The 23816-nt window shown below is 34.0% G+C and overlaps 1 protein-coding gene and 1 long non-coding RNA gene across 7 annotated transcripts in view; one reads left to right on the top strand and one right to left on the bottom strand.

Moving 5' to 3' along the window:
- The window catches only part of EPHA6 (EPH receptor A6), a 928471-nt gene that overhangs the window by 655951 nt on the left and 248704 nt on the right, over positions 1–23816 (bottom strand). The window lies entirely within an intron of this gene.
- The window catches only part of LOC103881026, a 66616-nt gene continuing 58535 nt past the window's right edge, over positions 15736–23816 (top strand). The window contains exons 1-2 of the long non-coding RNA XR_001899495.3: positions 15736–15825; positions 20023–20123. This is a non-coding gene — a long non-coding RNA (uncharacterized LOC103881026). The remainder of the gene's footprint in view (positions 15826–20022; positions 20124–23816) is intronic.

Here is a 23816-nt window from a genome sequence, read left to right as displayed (position 1 = left end):
TTTATTCTATAATAGAGATGATGTTTTAATCATTTATCTTATTTCCATTTATGATTATTTTAAAATCTCATTACCTTCTCCAACACAATATTCAGGGAGTGGTTAATATTAGGTTAGAATATGTAGAAAAAAATTACAACAATAATGTCTAAAATATACAGACACTTTAGCCCAAACAAGTGAAAATGGGAAATAATAGGAAACACTTGGTATATCACTTTAATAAGGTTCAGAGTAACTGAAATTTATTTCAACTTTTTAAAATAAAGGAAAAATATTTGGAACATGTACTTTCAGTTATCCCAGTTATCCTTTCTGGTTCCTACTTACTTACTCCAGTCTCTGCTCACATAATGAATAGTGTATTATCTCTGAAAGAGGCTGGGCCTAGGGATAAATCTTACCCTTAGTACTCAAGAGCTACATGATGTGGGCAAATTAGCCTCTCTGATTTTGTTCAATATCTCCAAAATCAGTTTGTAGCCATTAAGTAGAATAATGTATATAATGGGGTTCCAAATTATGGTTGCATCTGAGAAGCACTCAAAATATGATTGTCGTTATGATGTCTCTTTGTTAATTTGTCTCTTTGTTAATTTGTCTGCCTGATAATCAGAAAGAAATATATAGTATTGCATTAAAAACTGATCTCTTTACTATTGTGTCATCAAAACTGCTTAGAGAATGTTAAGCTCCATATATCTATACATATAAAATATACAGACATATATAAACTACACTTATTGTATGCTTTGATCTCTAGATGACTGCATTTCTTATTCTATTATGATTACAGACACGAAATTCAATTTTGAAGTGAAGAACAACTTCTCTTTGTTAGCTTTGTTTTGCTACTTCTTATTGCATTCATAGTAGAGTTGCTTTGCCCAATACAATAGTATCCAAATAACTATGGCCTTTTATAGTGACTTTTAACTTGCAATCTACAAAAATACACACATACATGGTGGAGACACTCCTTTGTTTTTAATTTTCTCCAACTTCCAATTTTGTGCTAGGCACAAATATATTGGTCAAGGTAGACTAACAGCAATAACAAAAACTCGGACAGTCTCATTAGTGTACACACTACAGGTTTATTTCTCACTCACTTCATAGTCCAATGTAGTCAGCAGTAGGAATTTGCTCCATATGATCATTCAGGATCTAGGTTACTTCCATCTTACACTTCAATATATCTTCAGGGTTTTGGGGTCCTCCACTGGATTTTCATCATCAGGATGTGAGAAGAAAGATGGAGCGAGCTTGGTAGATAATAAGGAAGCCCTTTTAATGAGCAAGAACTGAAAGTGGCATATTCTACTTTAATCAACATTCCAGTAGCCAGAACCAAGTCACATGATCCCACTCAGCTATAAGATATGCTGGGAAATTTCATTAGGATGAGTCACAAAGAAAAAAAGGAGGGTTTCGTAAACACATAATATTGTTTCTGACATAACACATTATCAGTAAGAGGTACTTATTAAGAAATAGCTAATCATTTAATAACTGAACATGCTTATAAATATTGTGAAATATTAGTGAATATCAAAAGACAAATTATATGCAATATTTAACAGATTTCTGACCCACAAAGTCAGTTCGTAAAGACAAACAAGGATTTAAGATTTTAAAGAGTCACAAAGTATTTCCTAATTAGAAATTAGAAAGTTGGCAGGAAAAAAAAATGTTTAGATTTTATGGTTGGCAAACCTTGATGGGAAAGTTATGGATCAGTCTGCTGAAAATAGATACCTCAACTGTGATTAACAATAAGGAAGCTTAAACTAAATTAATGAATATACATGTTGACTTTCAGCTTCAATTCACTGGAATAATTACTTCACATTAACATATCAACAAGCCAGTCATCAACAGTCTAAACTCTCAGGTCACTGACTACTTCTACAAATATATTTTTAAAGTTTTTATTATTATACAGCCTTCTGCAAATTTTCTGTCCACATTGTTACATGCTTAATTGCATAGAATCATATAAATTCTTACAGAAAGTGTTTTCTTAATGTTAATTTATCATTATGTTAATGAGAATATAATAGAACTGTACTCTGATAGCACTGCTGACAGCAGAAGCCACCAATTTGTTAGCAACCATCAAATAGCAACAAATATTCATCAGTTGTGGACAGAGCAGCCTAACAATTATATCCCCTTTTTCTTGATTGACATAGTGGATTGTAGTGTTATAATATAGACTACAAAGTGTTCCAGAAACCCCTATTTTTGTAGATTCATAACAAAAAGTGTTATCTTTTCCACTTTACTGACTTCTTTGTCATAGGGTTTTTGAAAAAGTCCTAGAGGTTCCACTACTTTTTCATCATAAGTTAGGTAAAGATAATCGCGTAAGTTAACATTTCATAAATGTTAGTCACATAACATCATCACATTCACATTTAAAATGCACTCAAATCCTTCTGTTTTATTTTTCCATATCTTCCCTAGAATGGTTTTGGTTCTCCCATAAATTGTGCTGCCTATTCAGATCTAACACATAAGAAAGCTTACATAAAAAAGGGAGAGTTTAGTAATTCCACATATTAAAAGTTAAATTAAATTGACTACTTCCAATAGTCCTGGAAATTGAATAATATGCAAATAATTTAAAATAATCAGATACAAAAAATAAATTGTTTGGATGTTTTAGAAGTATAGAATAAAAGTCTGATTAGAGCATACACTCATGAATCAGACTTGATCCAATCCCTGGGTCCAGCACTTGCTAGCTACACGAGCTTGAGTTTACTACACTGCACTGTTATTCACAACATGAGAGTGTTAATGATACCACCCAGAAAGTCATTGTGAGAACTTTGTTAATTCCAACATACGATGCACTGGAAGAGTGCTTGGCATGTTGTAAATATTATGTGAGTGCCATTATTGTTTGTTTATCTCATAACTTAAGTTTTCTAAATTCAAATTCTTAAGCGTAAGATTCATTTTCTACTATTTTTGCAAAATTTTAATTTGATAGGAGTAGAACTGTGGCATCGGTAATCATATTATTCTCACCCACATCATTACTCACATCAAGAAATGTGATTTAATAACCACTGCCTACTTGACTTCTCTTTTTGGACACATTACATACATTCTTCTGATTTATCTGCTATGTGATTAAAACACCAGGAAGCATTTCTTAGTATTAAATTTTGTTATTTAATCAATCACTAAAAAAACATTTATTTTACCTATTATGGATACAGGCTTGACATATGACATATATGACACCAGATATGGCATGCATTTCCATACAAAAGGTCTTCCAATCTGGCAGTGAAGATATAAATTTTAATCAACTATCTTTTATATAAAGCTATATATTAAAAGTGTCATATGATTATTTCTTTGAAAAAAAGAACCAATGTGATTTTATCTTCACTGAAAGGGTCATTCAGCTACAACTTGTATTTTCAGATTCACAATATGTTTTTCCCATTTTTAAAATTCAATGCTTTCAATGTAAAACTTTTTGTTTTGTTTAAAAGTTAGTATATTTCCTTTATCTCTGAAAAAAAGGAAGAATAAATTATATAACTGATTACGTCTGTTAGCTTTGACTGCGAGGAAACAAAATATAGCGATGTCAATCTTGATGGCTCAATTATTTAAAATTTTCTTTATGTCATTTCTTAAAAAATAATTTTCTATGTTCCATTTACATATTTTTTATTTCTCTTTTATTAATGATATTGCATGTCATTTTTATAAATCAGCTAATACTCTAGTAAATACTTATCATTTCTTTGTGTTTGGAACATTCAAATTCTTTTAGGTTAAACTACATTTTCTCTTTTTTTCATAATATCATAGTAACTGCTTTAAAGATAAACATTAATGAAATGACCCCAAATTGGATATTTTTCTTTTGGAATTTAAATTTTTATTTAAGTAAATGTTTATGAACTCATAAACTACGTAGGGAACTAAAATGGAGGAAACATTAGGAGGTGTGGCCATTTAACACTGAGTTACTTATAATTTAGAAAGTTTGTTAACAGATGATAGACTTTATTTGACATATGTCTTTTGCTCTCCATAGATCTAAATATGAATATAAAAAAGATTATACTACATCCCTTATACTGTAATAAGCAGTAACTTTTGGTTTTTAACTTTAATTAAAATTGACATTTTTATTATTGAAACCACTCCTGATTATTCAAAACTTAAGAAAATTTAAGAATCATATAAAATAGGTAAAGGTTTACCAATGATTTTAGCTTTCAGTAAAAGATAACTGAATATACTGACTTTTTTCTCCGATGTCTCACTGAGATTTTAAATGCCTACTTTGGCATAACCCATGACAGGTTATATTCTTCTTTTGAGTTATATTCAGTAGTTTAGAAAAGTCATGAGGCATGAGGTTGAAAGCCAAGTACTCTCAATATGTACGAAGTCCATAAATCTCATTATTAATCATATACCCTTGTAGTTCTGTGAAATGTTCATAGATTTAAAATATAAATTTATACAATAATATACTTTTAAGCTACTCTAAATATTTAAACTACTCATATTTCCTATGAAAAACTCAGTGCTCAACTATACAGATATAGATATAGACATGTGTAAATATATGTGTGTGTGTGTGTGTGTGTGTGTATTTCCTTAGGTTAAAACACACACATACACATTTTGCAAATACATTTTCCTCCATATATTTGGATACATATAAAATAGCTTTGTTAGGCCCAAGTTAAAAGTAACAGCATTATCAAATCAAAACCCATTGCTTCCAGCTCAAAAAGTCTTAATCACCATTAATGAATTTCATATTAGGTCCTCAGTCCTATGTGTCTTATCCACTATCCCTAGGATAGGGTCCTTAAACTTTTGGTTCTAGAATCATCCTGAGCCATCACATTCATGTTCTGAGCATTAGAGTGGAAGAAAAACAAAACAAGAAAGCAGAGGTTTTTGAAGTACAATATCATTTAAGCTGTAGCATCAGCATCATTTAGGAACTTACCAGAAATGCAAATTCTCAAGCTCTTCTCCAGACTTACTGATCTAAAACTCCAGGATGGAATTTGACCATCTGTTTGTTTTTGTTTTTGTTTTTTAAACAAATCTTTCAAGTGATGATGATACACAACAAACTTTCTGAACCACTGTTCTAAGGATGTATCCCAGAGTTACACACACCACTTGCCCTCACATACTTAGTCATATGGCCACACAACACTGAAAAGCAGGGTAGGAAATGTGGTCATTATTTTTAAGTAGCCATAAGTCCAGCTAAAAATCAGGAATTTCATTGGTCTCATGAGAGTCTGAATAATAGTAAGCATTATCAGCCTGTGCCACATAATTTTGAAAAGGAAGGTGGGGGGCGGGGTCACAACTATAGAAAGCAGGATGCTTTTTAACAATATTATGCTTCTTTCATTAAAATTTTTACTTTTGTTGAAAACAGTTTTGATTAAAAACAGACTGCCAGTTTTCTGTATTTACTAGTTTTAATGGCAGCCCTTTTCTCTTATTCAATTTTTAAATCTTACACTAATCATAGGGGATGGGAATCATTTTTCTCTCCATCTTAAAGAGAAGAAAATGAAAACTTCCAAATTATAGGTTACTTTACTCAAGATCTCATACAGCTAGTATGGGGAGTCAGACCTAGAAATCAGGTTTTCTTACCCAAAGTCCTGTACACGTTTTGTTACATCACATTTACTTAATAAAGGCTACACTCTTTATCTTTAACATTGCAGCACTTTAGTTTTCCTCTTTTCTTTCCCTGTCTCTAAAATATTGTTTTCCTGTAGATGTTTCCCAATAAAATGTTGAAGCCTTTTAAAATGTGAAGGCTAAAATAATAGCTTATGTAGCAAGACTAAAAGAACTTTACAATTATAATACTAATCAGAATGAGATACACTTGACATTTTCCTCTTTCTTGTTTATATTTCAATCATTGAAACCTCAAAGAAATAACCAGATTTTAATAACTGAGAAATGTTAATAACTCAAGATAAATAGCTGCCTAGCACTAATATTTCTAAACTTTGATTTGAAGTTAAACTAATGCGACAACGCAATCTTTAAGAGACGATGACAACTGACGTTAAATTGTTGCTTGCTTGTTCTTCCATTTAAAAACTGAGAAAATAGTTGTTATGACAGGAGCTATAATGAGAATAGAAAGTGATTTAAAGTTACTGTTTACTTTTGATATCATGACAAGAATATTAAATTCTACTCAAGTCACTCTTTAATGGTTTAGAAGTATTTGCTGTTAGGGGTCTAATAATATAAACTGATGATTTGCTATAGCATTTCATAATTTCCATGTGACAACAAAAACAGCTATGTAGTTTACAAATATGAAACTAAATATAATCAACATGACACGTTAACAGTAACCATATATTTCAGGACACAGAATAAAAGGACCTTTATTGAAAGGTCATATGAGTTTGATGCTACATAGCAGAGAGAACTCCTTATATTGTGACTAGTATAGGTTTTCTAATGCTGTAAGGGTCAGCAGCATGGAGGATCATCTGGCCATGACTTAGCCAATCCCAGAGGTAACCCCTTTGCTCTATGCATGCTGTGTCTGAACTGATACAGTTACTAACCCAAAAAAGCCACTTTCAATCTCAGAACTGAAATTCTTCCCTGACAGAAGTCCTAGATACAAAAAGTATTTGGTATTACTACTCCTGTGGAAAAGAATGTTCATTAAAAAAGGTCATAAATAGCTGTAATATTATAAAATGATAAGATTAATCAGCATTCAAGAGGAATGGAATAAAACTATTACATCACCCTAAAGAGATGAAGGAGGAAGTGATCATTCCACCTATACAGAGTATGGATCACATGATTATAATAGTTATAGCATGTTACCATATATTGAGAATTCATATTATGATTAGACTGTATGTCAAGTATTACACACACTATTTCAATTAACCTTCATTACCTATCATTCAGGGGTATTATTGCCTTTTTATTTTTATTTTTACTTTTTTTTTGAGACAGAGTCTTGCTGTGTCACCCAGGCTGGAGTGCAGTTACATGATCTCAGCCCATGGCAAACTCTGCCTCCCAGGTTCAAGCAATTCTCATGTCTCAGTCTCCCGGGTAGCTGGGATTATAGGCATATGCCACCATGACCGGCTAATTTTTGTATTTTTTGGTAGAGAAGGGGTTTCACCATGTTGGCCAGGCTGGTCTCGAACTCCTGACCTCAAGCGATCCACCCGCCTCAGCCTCCCAAGGTGCTGGGATTACAGGAGTGAGCCACTGCATCCAGTCTTACTCCTCTTTTAAATCAGGAATCAGAATGATAGAATTTCAGTTTTCAAAGTCATAGAGTTAGCTTGGTAAGATGGCTAGATATCCACCAAAAGTTATAGACTTACATCAAGGAAGTAGCTGTATAACCAAGGATTATATTTCTCAGCTCCGATTTCTATCCAAGTAAGTTTGTTGGTGGGTTCTCACCAATGAATAAAGGTGACTGTGTCACTTCCAGGTCAAGATATTTAATAAGCTAGTCAGCCTTCTCCAGGTTCTCTTATTCTACCCACCAAGTGGATTTGAGACCCTACACAAGGCTGGAGCTATGAGATGGCAGAAGTCTAGCTCCCTGAATCATTCCGTGTTTGAGAGCTGCTTAGAAATTTTATTGGTTAAGTCATAGATACATCTGGGATTTTTTTTTTTTTTTTGCAATTGTGTAACTCTCACTAATACAGCCAATAAATAGTGAAACATGGAAGAAACCTAAGTTTGTCTCATTCTCGGACCCATGTTGGCTCATATATGTTCTCCTGATGTACCTGGATAGGTCTAAATAGAATTGTTCAATATTATAATATGGCTTCTTCCATCAAGGAGTCACACTTCAAGTTGAAAAAAGCACCAATACCATTGGTAACCAGCTTTTTTATACCCTAAGAAAAGAATGTTAGTAACTCATCGAATTATGGTAATGATAATAGTAATAGACCTGCTGAGTTAATTCACTCAGCCAGATTTATAGATATACTGTTGTCTTCCACATTCACTGAAATACACCAACCTCAAAATTGGTATTCGAGGGAAAACTCAAACGCCTTATTTTTGCTCAGGTCTAAGACTAGTCCTCCAAGACAATTTATAGAAGCCATGCATTTGGAGTTAAGGGAGTATCCATATACTGACAGGACTAAAACTGTGATCTCTATTTGATTAACATTTTGTCTATAACTGTCTCTCCTGTTGTCACTCTCGTTCCAACCTTCTCTGTGATATCCCCATTGCTCAGCACAATGACAGGTGCAGCATAAGATGTGGGTGTACACACACACTGTTAAATAAAAGAAAGAGTAAAAGTGGTAAGAATTTGTAAAATCAAAGCTATGCTTTCCCAGGGAAAATGTTCTATCTTTTGTTTATTTTGTTACATATGGTGATAATATGTTATTTTCTTTTCTTTTTTTCTTTAAAAAAAGAAAAAATGTTAACCCAAAATATAGCATTAAAAAAAATTTTTAATTGAGAATAATTCAGTACACCAAGTTCCCTATCACAGTGGTTCTCAACCCATCAGAAAGCAAGTCGGCCTCATCACCCTCCACAACCCCAATCTCCCTACCAAGAAGCAGATGTTCAGGCCAGATACTAGAACACTAACTTAGAAGATACAGACATGAAGACTGAGTATTTCTCCTTTTCAAAGGTTCAAATTTATTTTTCTTAAATCACTACAATGATAAGAAACAACCAGACTGAGAGTCATCGTCGCAGCAACAAAAATACATGGCCTTTACAATAAATATATTCATATAATAACAAATAGCTAACATTCAACGAGTGTATAGTGGGTCCACACTAAATACAATGTGGTCATTCTCCCTTTAATCACCACAAATATTATTTAACACATGTATTAGCCTAATCTTACAGAACAGAAAATATTAGCCTAATCTTACAGAATAGAAAACTGAAGGTTTGAAAGATCAAGTGTATTTTTCAGGGTCACAAAGTTATTAAATCATGACCCCTACATTCAACTTTTTTCTCTTGGATACAGTCTATGCCTTTGAACTTCCGTATACACTTCCTATGCAAAAAACCTCCACAAATAGTTTTACATAAACAGTTGTTCCACTTAGTCTAATTTAGTCAAATTCTTAGGATAACATTTGTTTGGAATGTACCCTTCTTAAAAACAGTGATCCGGCTGGGCGCGGGGGCTCACGCCTGTAATCCCAGCACTTTGGGAGGCCAAGGCGGGTGGATTCCGAGGTCTGGAGATCGAGACCATCTGGCTAACATGGTGAAACTCCGCCTCTACTAAAAATAAAAAAAAAAAAAATAGCCGGGCGAGGTGGCGGGCGCCTGTAGTCCCAGCTACTCGGGAGGCTGAGGCAGGAGAATGGCGTGAACCCGGGAGGCGGAGCTTGCAGTGAGCGCAGATCACGCCCCTGCACTCCAGCCTGGGCGACAGAGCGCGACCTCGTCTCAAAAAAAAAAAAAAAAAAAAAAAAAGCAGGTATCCAGTGTACATTGATCTCCAGATATTTTTGTTTTTATGGTTGTTGATACTCTGATCCATAGGTCTTAATATTGTTTCCAGTTAGTTTTGGGGGATCCCTTTTGAGTTAACCTACAGCATAGAAAATGGCAAAGACTTCTGAGACTACGGAATTTTTCATATCATATAGGGAACATAAAGGAAAACCTATTTGCAAAATGCTTTACTGTCTGAAAATTGATCAGGTTGGGAAATCACATAACCTAATTTTCTTGAGACAATGTTGGTTTGTGCCTGTTGTCCTAGGAAAATGGAAGAGGGAAGAGTAGTATCTTAACTACAAGGCTTTTGTGAAAATTAATACACATTGAATTTTTGGTAAATGGCTGCAACTGCTAAATACACTATAAATGTTCAATATTATTATTGTAATTATTAGTGTAAACAAGCGTTAAAACATCTAACTCTTTTATTCACTACAACGTATATTTGTAAATTTTTCTTGGTTCGAAAGGTACATGCTTTCAAATTTTCCTGAGTATTATTCCTCATTCTATCTAAAAAAGCAATTTGAAAAATAAATCTCGACTCTAAGTTTCTAGAAATTGTTTTTACTTGTGGTAATTTTGCTCAGCCAATGAGTCCATTTTAAATCCCAATTTCAGGTTACAGAATGTTTAAAATTGAGGTAATGACTCCATTACCCAAGCTGAAACACGGTATTTCAGATTTATATGTACTATATCAAAAAGAACACGGTAAATAGGTGTTTCTCTTGAAAAATGTAAGCAAATTAAATTCAGGTCATTATGAGGCAATGAATTGGAATTTGTTTTCTAGTCACTGTAGATTGCCTTTTACCTTCCATTTCTTGAATTTTCAAATATTATATGTGCTATAATTTACAAACTTATTTAGTTTAATATATTGTAACGCATTATAAATTTAGAGCAAAAAAATGTACAATGTCTAACCACCCTTTTATTTATACTGTAATGCCCCTGGGAGGAAAAAAGATGTGAATTTATAGTGGGATCTACACGTAAATGTATAAAATATATAAAGCCATAATTTATATACAAACAACATGCTATTTCTGTTTTTTAATTTCAAAGGGTTGCCAGAATGGTTATGAAACATCCTGGTCAAAATGACCTAATAAAAAAGATAAAGATTAGTAACTTAATCCATTTTGAAACAGTTTGAAATACATGAAGAAACAAATAGCTTATTACCACTAAATTAAGCTAAATTCCCTATTCTGTTTTCTGGCATGAAGGGAATATAGTAATTTTGTGAAAAAGGCCCTCAATATGATATGTCTCTATTAGAACATAAGATATGAATAGCAATTATAATAATTAAATATAATTACATTAAAACAATTAGTACTTAAAGTATAAATTGCAGTACACTACTCAGCAATTAAATACAGACAAAATTTCAATATAATTTATATTGCTTTATCCCTTATTCAGGAAGTGATGAAAATAATCTCCCTGTTTGTTTTCAATTAAACCAGCATCACATCAGTTTTCCATGTTTTTAAGCTAGATAGGTCACAAAACTAATGACTTACTCAACTTTCAAAGTGGTTATGGTTTGACGGGCTTACCAAATGCTCTAGGGAAGTCACTTCCTACTTTTAGAGATTCCTAGAGTGAAAGCTGTCTCTGCTGTGGAGTCACAGGAATAGCAACCTAAGATTTTATTATCATTTACATATAATAGGATTTGAAGCTACTGATACACAAATCCAGCGGAGAACAGGCATAGGTCGTTTTGATTTCTATTTGTTTGGGTAGCTCCCTTTTGAAAATAACAAGTGGAATTGGAAAATGACAGATTTCTAAGACTTTGGAATTCTCTGCATTTTGAGGGCAACATCAAGGGGAAAGCATTAATTTCAGATTGTTGATAGACCACCATCAGAAAGATTACAGGACAAAAAATGAATAAAGAAAAATAAGCCTATAGACTTTTGACTCAAGTATGATTTTAATTTCTAAAAATTAAGTTATGTCATCAAATGTTAAAAAAGAAAACTGTGAAAAGGTCATGTAATATTCAGCATCTTATCAACAAGTTTGGTATTAGTTAACTATTTTTCCACAGTAATTTCTTAAATTTTTGTTTTTCAGACATATAAGAGTTAGACCTTATATTCAGTCAATTCTCACTGGTACAGCTTCACAAATTGTTAAAGTATGAAACAGTTTTCTACCAATTGGTAAAACCTGGTTTCCAGACTTCCTGAGTGACCACTCTGCCACACTAGTATCTCTCCTGGCTTTCTCTGTCCTATCCTCTTGAAGATTTGGCAAATAACCTTGGTATAGAAGAAGGTAAGAACTCTGCTCTGGCCCTAAAGCCAGTTTCTATTTAGTGCCTCACTGGTGATAAAACATACTGAATGCTGCCCTTAGAAAGATGCTCTTCGAAACCACAGGCAATCCTTTTCCCAAACCTTAGTGTCTCGAGTATCACACCTAGATGTTGCTTTTAGCTGGGACCCTTTCCATACGGAATGTTCAGCAGTAAAGCCAATCAAGCACTGGTAGAGTGACCAGTGCTTATTAGCATTTGAGGGAATCAAGGGACACAGACACTGGGAGGAAATCATAGAGGCTGACGATCAAAGTACAAAGGAATGAAGAAAACCCAGTCCTCTGCCAGGCAGGCACTGAGATCTAAAGTGGAGAATAATCCGGAAGAAGAGGAGGAACAGAAGACAGTGGAAACAAAGTAGAGGCAGGGGAAATGAAAACATCAAACACAAAAGTATGCCTCAAGAAATGTGTGCCTTCAGGTGCAGGAAGGTGAGAAACAAGGCTAAGAGAAACGAAGCATGAAAGTCCTTCTGGCTATATAGCTGGAGTTCAGGCATGCTTCTCCAGAGAACCCACAGACCTCAGGGACCAAACAGCTCTAGGCATCTAAGAATGGAGACAGAATGAGTCCCTGCAAAGCAGACTGACCTTCTCACATGAATAATCCTTGCTCAGTATTTGCCAAAAATTTGATAAGATTAATTAATTGTCCATCAATTTATAATGATTGAAATTCCAGTATAGACATTACAGTCACATAACCCTTCCATTCAATTCCTGGGAGCCTGCTTACTAATATTGTATCTTCAGCAAGTGATTTAACCTCCCGTAACATGTTTCTTAAACTGATTTTTTTTTTTTAGATGGGGTCTTGCTCTGTCACCAGCGGCACGATCTCGGCTCACTGCAATCTCTGCTTCCTGGATTCAAGCAATTCTCCTGCCTCAGCCTCCTGAGTAGCTGGGACTACAGGCATGTGCCACCACACCTGGCTACTTTTTGTACTTTTAGTAGAGACGGGGTTTCACCATGTTGGCCAGGATGGTCTCAATCTCTTGACCTTGTGATCTGCCTGCCTCGGCCTCCCAAAGTGCTGGGATTACAGGCGTGAGCTACCATGACCGGCCAAAAATGTTTTAATGCGAAATGAAGGTACAAATATTTTTAAATTGCTTTGGACCGATCAGTACTGAAGAAAAGAGAACTGTGTTGTAATGATCACATTGAACACTAAGGAGACTTCGTTAGCAGAGTCCCTGATATTCTGCCAGTGAGATCTCCTCTGTGGTCTCAGGAACGGACAGAGGAAAGCGGTAACCCACCACTGTCATTTCAGAAGACACTCTCACTGAGGAAGCTGCTAACACATTCCACTTAACAAGGCCCTTTCAATGAGGAGAAACTTGTTCTACATGACTCAGGTGAAAAATAATGTACACCTTTTGTATTTTCCATTTTCTAAATCAGTTTCATAGGGTTCTGAACACCCACCTGCCTAGCTAGTGGCCTTTTCCCTTTTGTTAAGGGCAAAAAGTGCCTCTGGCTTCTTATGCACTACAGAAATCTTGGGAAAAAGAAATCAGCTTTCAGTTCAAGGAAGGTTCTCATTAGTCATGTCTTTTTGGTTTGATCATCATGTCCACTCTCCCATGCTAAATCTAGCCGATGGGACCCTTGCTGCTCTTCCAAAGGTACTGAACTTGAGGTTCAGTCTTCAGATGCACACCCCCATCAGAAGTCTAGACACAACACCCCATCAAGGTCTTCCAGTGACTGTTGCAGTCCGGGAGAACAGAGGAGGCTCCATGCACAGAAGCTTCTCCACAGCTGTCTATAAATTCCAAGAACCCACTTCACCGAGGGCAGCACAATCCTTGCTCTTCTAGGCCATCCGTGTCTTTTCCTTCCCATGGGCTAGCTTTCTTGAACAAAAGCAGTTTAACTTCTGTCTGGCAGGAGTAGTGTCCAGACTGAAGGCAAGGCTGCTTCGTGACATGACCACAGGAAAACAAAACTTACGTGTTTTTCCATCTGACCATATTCAACATGCATTGCAGGGTACTAAAAGTAATGAATCTTATTCCTTCACTGATAACTGCATATTATTTACTTACTCAAAATAATGTTATTAATATGCAATTCAATAATGGGAAAAAATGGAAACTTTTAAAAATCTATAAATTATAGATTAGTACACTCTTTAGATATGTAACTTGATACTTCGGATATCTTCATCTGAATAATAAATTCCCCATGTACGAAATCTTTAGATTTTTTTCCCCATGGTATAAATTTATTCAATAAATGTTATGTAAATATCTATTTTAACATTTAGGATGTGCAAAATGTTAAATAATAAAATGAAACCAATGAATGTTAAAAATTACTTTTAACATGTATGCATATAGGTATGTATATGTGCTTATGGGCATATTTATATTTCTATTTCCTTGAAAACTATGTAACTTAATGTCCTTTCCATTTGCTAAGTTTATTACTGCAAAGTGGAAAAATAATAATTTTAATATGGTAAAACTTTATTAAAAATTTGTTATGTGAAATATATGTATGTTTGAGCAATTCCACAATTCAAGGCGAGGTAGCGGTGGCTCCATGCAATCCCAACAGGGTGGTGGGCGGATCACGAGGTCAGAATTAGGACCATCTGCTAACACGGTGAAACCCGTCTACTAAAAATGCAAAAATTAGTAGGCGTGGGCTTGTGATCCCAGCCTCGGGAGGCTGAGGCGGGAGAATGGTGAACCTGGGAGGCAGACTTTGCAGTGAGCCGAGATCGTGCCACTGCATAGGCACAGAGCCGAGACTCTGTCTCAAAAAAAAAAAAAAAAAAAAAAATTCCACAATTCATAAAACTAATGGTGAAATTAGTTTTTAGTATTAGAAGTCAATAAAAGGCAAACTATAATTTGGGGAATTGCTTGCTTGAATTTTATCTAACCTACTCAATGAGCAGCAATAAATACTGAAGGAGATGAGGTCTTTGTTAGACTCAAATGTTTTAAATTTCAGCAAGAGGACAATATATTAGCTCAAGACTTTGACAGCTGTTACCTGAATGATATTGCCTTAATCCAATAATTTGCAGAAAGGGTCAAAATAATATTAATTTATAGTGACATCCTGAGGTCAGGAGTTCCAGACCAGCCTGGCCAACAGGGTGAAACCCCATCTCTACTAAAAATACAAAAAGGAGCCGGGTACAGTGACTGGGGTGGGTAATCCCAACTACCATGCACTCCAGCCTGGGTGACAAGAGACTCCATCTCAGTGTATATATATATATATATATATATGTAGACATCATATACATAAAAGCTCACAAATCTGAATTTTCCATTTTATCTCATCAATTTCTAAGAAACAACTTCTTAATTTATTTTACTGACATTAGAAAAATATACTCAGGTAGTAACTGAAAAGAGATGAAAAGTAGTTTAACAAGTAAAAACAAAAATCCAACCAAAGCTCAATTTCATTTCTCAGTCTTAAAATAAGTAGTACAGTGTATATGAAACAACAACAAACCTAATTATGGAGCAACATTTACCTCATACTATTACTCTATTTTATCTGTGTACTTGTAGTAAATTCTTTTGTATAAAATGTTTAAGGTCTATAAGTTAAAGGTGGATCTGTTAAATGTACTATATTAGGATATATTAAGCTACTGTGATATGTAAAGCATATATGACAGAACAGTGGATATTCTCCAGTACCCCCAAAGTAACTTGTTTAAGGTCACATCCAGCCATTACATAGGATAATCTTTGTGCATGCGCATGTTGGCCATGTGCTGTCACTTTATGTTTATTACAGCATTGTTACTTCAAGTTTGATATTATGACTCAGTGTTGTTAGAATTCTTCAACCTCTTCACTCAAGCCATGATTTTCTGAGAGAAAAAGTTAGAGCTGTCAAGAAAGAGGACATATATTTCCTAACATTGAGTTCATGAAATGATGTTTAAAGGTAGAATTAAGTTTTGCATTATGACTGTGCATCTAACTTGTATAAGGTACCTTCTGATAAAACAAATAAAAATTTCCTTATAATATTTTTATTTAACTGATGATATTAAGCTAAGCACAGTATCCAGTTGTACATTGTTATCTGATGTAATTTCAAAGTAGAATATTTTGAAGCAATTGTGTGTCTTGTGATATCAAAATATTTTAATGGTAAACTTCAACTATTCAGATAATATTGAAATACTGAAAGTGTTTCTGTGTAATTAGTCAAACTATGTGATAAATATTTTGCTAAGAAATTCTAAGACCTTTTAAAATATTATTCTTGACTCACAAGTAGTTTTGGGAATGTTTAGAAAACTAAATTTTTAAAATAAGAATGTTTTTGTACCAGTACCATGCTGCTTCGGTTACGGTAGCCTTTGGACAGTATGGCCATTTTAGTGATATTGAGTCTTCCAATCCATGAGCCTGGGATGTTTTTCTATTTGTTTGTGTCATCTCTGATATCTTTCAGCAGTGTTTAGTAACTATCTTGGTAGAAATCCTTCACCTCCTCTGTTAGCTGTATTTCTAGGTATTTCATTCTTTTTGTGGCTATTGTAAATAGGATTGGGTTCTTGATTTGGCTCTCAGTTTGAATGTTATTGGTGCAAATAAATGTCACTGATTTTTGTACACTGATTTTTGTATCCTGAAACAATGATTCAGATTTTTTCATTACTTATTAAAAATAATGATCCAGTCATTATCTTTGTGTATATATGCTTGCAAATTTGTGCAATCTGTGTGTTGAATAAATTTCTGAAAGTGAAAATGCTGGAAATCTATATTATTTTAAGACAGATTTGAAGTAGTGGTACTGAATACAAGAAGTACAGATTTCGGTAGTAGAAACAAGATTCAAAATACTTGGGAATCATTTCTCAATATAGTTTGATAAAAATGCTATAGAGAAAGGTAGGTGGAAGTAGAAAGCTAAGAAGCTCAGGATCAGTCTTGGTCTGACACATGTGCGAGGTTTTGCAGAAGTGGTGTTGGCAATGAGCACAATGACCATGTGATATAAAAAAGAGAGGACTGTCCAGAAAGCAAACACTAAAGAGCGTCAAAGCGAACGAGCGGTCCATAATCTTTCATTATTAATAGTAAGTAGTCTTAATCCTAAAACAAACAGGGACATTGGAATCAACCATGAGATCACTGTCACACTAAAGAATGGTTTTGTAAAATACTTATGACGAAGATATTAATTAGGAATGCCAGGCAGAGACAGAGAAGTGGAAGTAGAAACATGTTTCACAAAGATTGATGGCAGGGGCAAGGAAAGTGAATTTGAGGCAGCATCTGTCTTAACAAAAGACACTTGTTAAAATAAGTTGAAGGAGATTAAGCTCAATTGTTAATTCTTATGGCAAATTAGCTGGGGTTACATAATTTGCTCTCATGTGGTAGATCTGAGTTATAGATAGAATACTAAGTTAGAATGGACAAATTTGGGAACTCAAAGATATTTTATTATATATCATAAAGCCAAAGCGTTTTCTAATTGAAATATCTGATGTAAATGACGAGTTGATGGGTGCAGCAGACTAACATGGCACAAGTATACATATGTAACAAACCTGCATGTTATGCACATGTACCCTACAACTTAAAGTATAATAATAATAAATAAATTAAAAAAAAAAAAAAGAAATATCTGTAGCATGAGAAAAAAAAAAAAGTGAGGCTATAAATTTAATCAGACTGCTTTCAAAATGATTATAGTAAACTTTAATGCTTACATTTTAAAAAGTAAGAAAAGTGTTGTTGGTCAATACTGAATATATGTAATCGTATTTACTGGCAGTTTCATCAAATACAAAGAAAAAAGAAACATGCAGTACTGATTGTGCCACAGGTCAGAGAAAGGACTCAATATTCGTGGGTATTTTTACTTTACAGGTGTTACATGCATATCACTGATTCTTCTAAGTGGCTGGTAGATCCTAAATAAAATTAATAGCATAAATAGTAGAATTTTATACTAATGTGAAAGTCAACAAATAAACTGCCCTCGAATTGATTAAAAGTTTTTTAAATGAAAGCTTTAAAGGGAGTGTATGCATGGGCAAAATCCAAAGAACACATAATATGGATGAATAAAAGCAGGGGAAAAATTGAGCATAGCTGACACTGACATGCTAAACAATTTTTTAAAAGATAAAGGGTAATTTAAAATATTTATGAAAAATTATCAAGTGAACATATATGTTTATACATTTCTGATTTTATATAAAATAAAAATCAAATGAAATAACAGGCTATTTAGCACATTTTTCTGCTTTCTTCATGTGTGAATCCCGTATCTGATTCATAAACAATTTTTGTAATAGTGTTTTATATTTTTCCAACATTAAAGGTAATACACACTCATGTTTGAAAACTGCAAATAAAGTACAAAATGTGAAATAAATCACAACTGCAAAAGCGATTTTAAGTGTTCTTACCACAAAAATGATAAATGTGAGGTGATGCATATGCTAATTAGCTCAATGTAGCCATTCTACAATGTATACATATTTCAAAAAAAGTTATACATGACAAACATGTGTAATTTTTACTTTTCAATAAAAATTAATAAACAAAGACAATTTTTAAAATGATATATGCTCATTTTATAATTGCAAAAAAAGCTTCTCAATTTACAAAGATTAACACATAATATTTGGATAAATTTTCTTTCAAAACTTTTATGCAAGTTAAAAAAAAATTTAAGTTGGTATATAAATTTTGTTCCCCAAATTTTATTTCAACAAAATGTAACCAGTATTTTCTAATATTATTTTTAAAACATTATTTGTAAAATATTATAATAATATTTAAAATATTATTTTAATTGATGCATGAAAATTGTATTATTGTTATGGTATCATAATGTTGATAATCTCATATTTGGACATCTAGATTATTTTTATTTTTAAATAATACTATAGTAAATGCAAGTTCTAATTTTTATGTGTGCATATATCCTTAGAATAGAAATGGAGTCACATGGTTAAAGTGTATTGACATTGAAGGCCTACTAGTATGCTGGCTAATTCTGTCCTGAAATGATTACTTCAATGTATACTTACACCAGGAATGTATAAGTGTGTCAATTTCAATCTAACCTGGAGAGAAAAAGTACACATAATCATTTGTAAAGGATGTATTACTTTAATACAGATAAACAGCCATCTCTTTAAGTATTAAATTACATTTGATTTTGAACACTTTCATGGTACACATTAGCTTTCTGTAGTTTTTAACAAATGTTTGTTTGAACTGCTGTTTTTGTCCTTTGATTTTCTATTGAGAGAGTAGCATTTTAAAATAATTTATAAAAACCTTGTACATGTTAAAATCTTTAAGCCTTCATCTGTAATATTATAATTTATTTGTAGCTTTTCCTAACATTTTGGAAGATATTTTAAAATTTTCATCAGTTCCTGCCTAATTTCAATAGACCCATTAATTCTGCGTTCTTATCTGTTTAAACTCCTGAGACCAAGAATATCCGGCATTCTGCTTCTTACATCTTTTTAGTGCCAATTTGACAAAAATCTTTTTCTTTCCATACATGAATATGGCATTATGTTGAGGAATACAAAACTAAAGAAAACTATAGCAAGTCACCTCCACATTTAATAAAATCCGTAGGTGCAAAACTATACAAAAGCACTTCTAGCTTTTATAAAAGAGTGAGTCATTACTTTTTAAAGTCTGTTTCTCGCCTTATGGTGTAAATACAACTAGTAAAGTATGTAATCATATGTCTATGTGCTTGGTCTCAAATGCTCAAATCAAGCCTATATATTCCAAAAAAAAATGAAACATGTGACTAATTACTCAGTTTTGCTAACATTCATACCAATATGTATGCTATCTTTATTTTTAAATGAACAAGAAATTCAAACAAGCAAAAACAACATACATGTGAAACATCTTATGTGTCATAAACATGTATACTTTATATATAAGCACTGTGTTCTTAAACTGACAGTTTGTGAGAATATTCATTTCTCACTGTAAGCTGCTTTTTTTGTAGTTTAATTTGTGAAGTCATCAACTATATTTCTTCATATACAGTAATTTCTGTTCTTATAAGTGTTACACATTTTTATACATTCCTGAGTTTAGGTTCATTATATACTCTTTGAATATTCTCTTCCAGATGCCTCCTGCAAAAATAGTTAGAGAAAATGCTAATTATGTGATATAAACAGTTTTGGAGAGTTCTCCAGCTTTTGATGAGAAAAACTACTTATTTCTGAGGTGAGTTTTGTTTGGAAAATAGTTTCATTACAAAGAAAAAAACCAATATACGAAATGGTTGCCATATCCTGCCATTAACTCCCTTCCTCCCACTTCCAAACTGAGCTGTTGCAGCTTGATTTGAAAGTTATTTCCAGTACCATAGTATTTTATAATCCATTTTATAACCAGGTCTGGGAAGGTTACATTATTTCAGTAAGTGCAGTGCTAATACAGATAATCATTGGATCATTGTTATTATCTTTTAAAATGTAGCATATAAGAAGCATTGGTAAATTACAGGCATACCATGGAGATATTGTGGGTCCAGTGACAAACCACCCCAATAAACTGCATTTCACAATAAAGCAAGTCACACAGACTCTTTGGTTTCCAAGTGCGTATTAACGTTGTGTTTACACTGTAGTACATTCTATTAAATGTGCAATAGCATCATGATGAAAACAATGTACATACCTTAATTTTAAAGTATTGCAAAAAAAAAAATCATGTGAGCCTTCAGCAAGTCATAATTTTTTTGATGATGGAGAGTCTTGCCTCAATATTGATGGTTGCTGACAGATCAGCATGGTAGCTGCTGAAGGTTGAGGTGGCTGTGGCAATTCTTAAAATAAGACAATAAAGTTTGCTGCATCAATGGACTTTTCCTTTCATGAAAAATTTCTTTGTAGCATGCAATGTTATTCGACAACATTTTACCCACAGTATAACTTTTTCCAAAACTGGAGTCAACCCTCTCAAACCCTGTGGGTGATTAAAAACAAAAAATAAATAAATAAATAAATAACTTTTAATTTAAATTCAGGGGTACATGTGCAGGATTGTTAAACAGGTAAATTTGTGTCATAGGGGTCTGTTGTATAGGTACTTCATCACCCAGGTATTAAGGCTAGTATCGATTAGTTGTTTTTCCTGGTCCTCTTCCTCCTCCCACCCTCCACCTTCTGAAAGGCCCCAGTGTGTTTTGTTCCCCTCAAAGTGTCTGTGTGTTCTCATCATTTAGTTCCCACTTTTAAGACAGAACATGTGGTATTTGGTTTTCCATTCCTGTGTTAATTTGCTAAGGATAATGTTCTCCCATTCCATCCATGTCCCTGCAAAAGACATGATCTCATTCTTTTTTTATGGCTTTTTTATGGCTGTACAGTATCCCATGGTGTATATCTATCACATGGTCTTTATGCAGTCTATCATTGATGGGAATTTAGGTTGATTCCTTGTCATTGTTATTGTGAATAGTGCTGCAATGAACATATGCATGCATGTGTCTTTGTAATAGAATGATTTCGATTCCTTTGGGTATATACCCAGTAATGGGACTGCTGGTTCCAATGGTGTTCCTGTCTTTATGTCTTTGAGGAATCGCCACACTGTCTTCACAATGGCTGCTGCTGTATCAACTAAGTTGATGCAACATTCTAAATTCCTTGTTGTCATTTCAACAATGATCACAGCATCCTCACCAGTAGATTCCATCTCAAGAAACCATTTTCTTGGCTCATCCATAAGAACTCCTCATCCATACAAGTTTTATCATAAGATTGCATATGTTCGAGATATAGACCAACGCCTCAGAAATAACACCACACATCTACAACCATCTGATCTTTGAGAAACCTGACAAAAACAAGAAATGGGGAAAGGATTCCCTATTTAATAAATGGTGGTGGGAAAATTGGCTAGCCATATGTAGAAAGCTGAAACTGGATCCCTTCCTTACAACTTATACAAAAATTAATTCAAGATGGATTAAAGACTTAAATGTTAGACCTAATACCATAAAAACCTGAGAAGAAAATCTAGGAAGTACCATTCAAGACATAGGCATGGGCAAGGACTTCATGTCTAAAACACCAAAAGCAATGGCAACAAAAGCCAAAATAGACAAATACGATCTAATTAAACTAAAGACCTTCCACACAGTAAAAGAAACTAACATCAGAGTGAACAAGCAACCTATAGAATGAGAGAACATGTTTGCAATCTACCCATCTGACAAAGAACTAATATACAGAATCTACAAAGAACTTAAAAAAATTTACAAGAAGAAAAAAAAAAAAACCATCAAAAAGTGTGCAAAGGATATTAACAGACACTTCTCAAAAGAAGACATTTATGCAGCCAACAGACATGTGGAAAAATGTCCATCATCACTGGCCATTAGAGAAATGCAAATCAAAACCACAATGAGATACCATCTCATACCAGTTAGAATGATGATCATTACAATGTCAGGAAACAACACATGCTGGAGAGGATGTGGAGAAATAGGAACACTTTTACACTGTTGGTGGGAGTGTAAACTAGTTCAACCATTGTGGAAGACAGTGTGGCGATTCCTCAAGGATCTAGAGCTAGGAATACCATTTGACCCAGCGATCCCATTACTGGGTATATATCTAAAGGATTATAAATCATGCTACTATAAAGAAACATGCACATGTATGTTTATTGTGGCACTATTCACAATAGCAAAGAATTGGAACCAACCCAAATGTCCATCAATGATAGACTGGATTAAGAAACTGTGGCACATATACACCATGGAATACTATGCAGTTATAAAAAGGGATGAATTCATGTCCTTTGCAGGGACCTGGATGAAGCTGGAAACCATCATTCTGAGCAAACTATCACAAGGACAGAAAACCAAACAGCACACGTTCTCACTCGTAGGTGGGAAATGAACAATGAGAACATTCAGACAAAGGATGGGGAACATCACACACCAGGGCCTGTTGGGGGGTGGAGGGGGCGGGGGCAGTGATAGCATTAGGAGAAATACCTAATGTAAATGATGGGTTGATGGGTACAGCGGGCCAGCATGGCACATGTATACCTATGTAATAAACCTGCACATTGTGCACATGTACCCTAGAACTTAAAGTATAAAAAAAAAGATTGCATCTGTTCAGTTATACTTTAAAGCTCTACTTTAATTGTACTTCTCTAGCTATTTCCCCAACATCTGCAGTTACTTTCTCCACTGAAGTCCTGAACCCCAGAAACTCATCCAAGAGGGTTGGAATCAACTTCTTACAACTCCTGTTAAAGTTGATATTTTGACCTTCCATAAATCACAAATGTTCCTAATGTCATGTAAATTGGTGAGCTTTTTCCAGAAGGTTTTCAATTTATTTTGCCAGATTCATCAGAATAATCACTATCCGGGGCAGTAATAGCCTTGCAAAAAATGTATTCTTAAATGATAAGATTAAAAGTTGAAATCCCTCCTTGATCTATGGGCTATAGAACAGATGTTGTATTCAGTAGACATGAAAACAACATTCATCTTGTACATCTCCATCAGAACTCTAGGGTGACTAGTTACATTGTCAATGAGCAGTAGCATTTTAAGAGGCCTCATGTTTTCTGGGCAGTAGCTCTCCACAATGTTTGGTAAACCATGCTATAAATAGATGTGCTGCCATCAAGGCTTTGTTGTTCCATTCACAGAGCACAGGCAGAGTAGATTTACCACAATTCCTAAGGGTCCTAGAATTTTTGGAATAATAAACGAGCATCGACTCCCACTTAACATTACAAGCTGCATTAGCCCCTAACAGCAGAGTCAGTCTGTCTTTTGAAGCTTCAAAATCAGGCATTGACTTCTCTCTAGCTGTAAAAGTTCTAGAGAGCATCCTCTTCCAATACAATGCTGTTTTGTCTAAAATTAAAATACTTTCTTAGTGT

The sequence above is a fragment of the Papio anubis genome, chromosome 2 (genome assembly GCF_008728515.1).
Source record: "Papio anubis isolate 15944 chromosome 2, Panubis1.0, whole genome shotgun sequence".
In the NCBI taxonomy this organism is placed as follows: domain Eukaryota; kingdom Metazoa; phylum Chordata; class Mammalia; order Primates; family Cercopithecidae; genus Papio; species Papio anubis.
This window is presented reverse-complemented; position numbering and strand designations above follow the sequence as displayed.